Here is an 899-nt window from a genome sequence, read left to right as displayed (position 1 = left end):
AGTTACATCCTTAACACTTTCTGAGTTTGTGATTTAGCTGTCTATTAACAATTTTCTTTTTTTCATACCATTTCATGCACCTAACTGTGTTGGATGGACATGTTTATAAATTAGATAGAGCCTATAAAAGTTGTTCTCCGTGTATATATATATTTTTTTTTTGCATTTTAGGTTAATTATAATTTTGTACATCTGCATGCTCAGTACCCTGTATCATAACAAATGTTACCTCAATCTTTATATGGGATGTCTATTCAGTAGGAAGTGAGAAGTAATGACTCAAAATTATACTTTTCGCTTCCGTGAGTGCGCAAGAGTCCCTAAGCAGGGCGCCGTATAGGGGGGAAAAGTTAGGACAATTCCAGGGTCCATGACCAACCACCCTCCTGTATCAGCATGAAATGGTTTGGTCCTGCCTTAGTTGCATTCAGTAGATACCCAGAACCACAGTGACCGTAATGTTGCCAAGTAACGTTAAATCAAAAATTGGTTTTCAAAAAAGTGAAAAGAAAAAGAGAGAGAGGAAAGACAAAGGAAAGGGTGTCAAACTGTAACCCAGTTTTTCACCAAGAAAGGTGGGTAGTATAGTCTGTGAGTGGTATTAACCTGTTGGCTCAATGTCCATAGTAAAATAAGCTAGCTAGCTACAGACTAGTGTTAGGCTACATTTGATCACCATTTAATCAGTGCAGGGAAACGTTTAGCAAGATGTTCATATTAAATCATTGTCCCTCCCCTTTTAGCAGACCTAACAACAGATGAGTCAGCAGCACCCCATCTCCCCCTAACTGTGCCTCTCCCTGTCCCAGTGAAAAAGGTGAGCAACATTGTGTTCAATGACATGCCAGTTAGCATCATTGCAGGGAGTCCGTGGGGATTTCTCTGCTCTTTTTACCTTT

At 39.6% G+C, this 899-nt stretch overlaps 1 long non-coding RNA gene across 1 annotated transcript; it reads left to right on the top strand.

Moving 5' to 3' along the window:
- Positions 1–423: 423 nt before the first annotated feature.
- On the top strand, positions 424–899 carry LOC116689249 (uncharacterized). The gene is made up of 2 exons (XR_004331959.1): positions 424–575; positions 744–899. It is a non-coding gene; the product is annotated as an uncharacterized LOC116689249 (long non-coding RNA).

This window comes from Etheostoma spectabile, chromosome 1 (genome assembly GCF_008692095.1).
Source record: "Etheostoma spectabile isolate EspeVRDwgs_2016 chromosome 1, UIUC_Espe_1.0, whole genome shotgun sequence".
NCBI classification, from domain to species: Eukaryota; Metazoa; Chordata; class Actinopteri; order Perciformes; family Percidae; genus Etheostoma; species Etheostoma spectabile.
The sequence above is the reverse complement of the archived record's forward strand: the minus strand, read 5'-3'. Positions and strand labels throughout refer to the sequence as shown.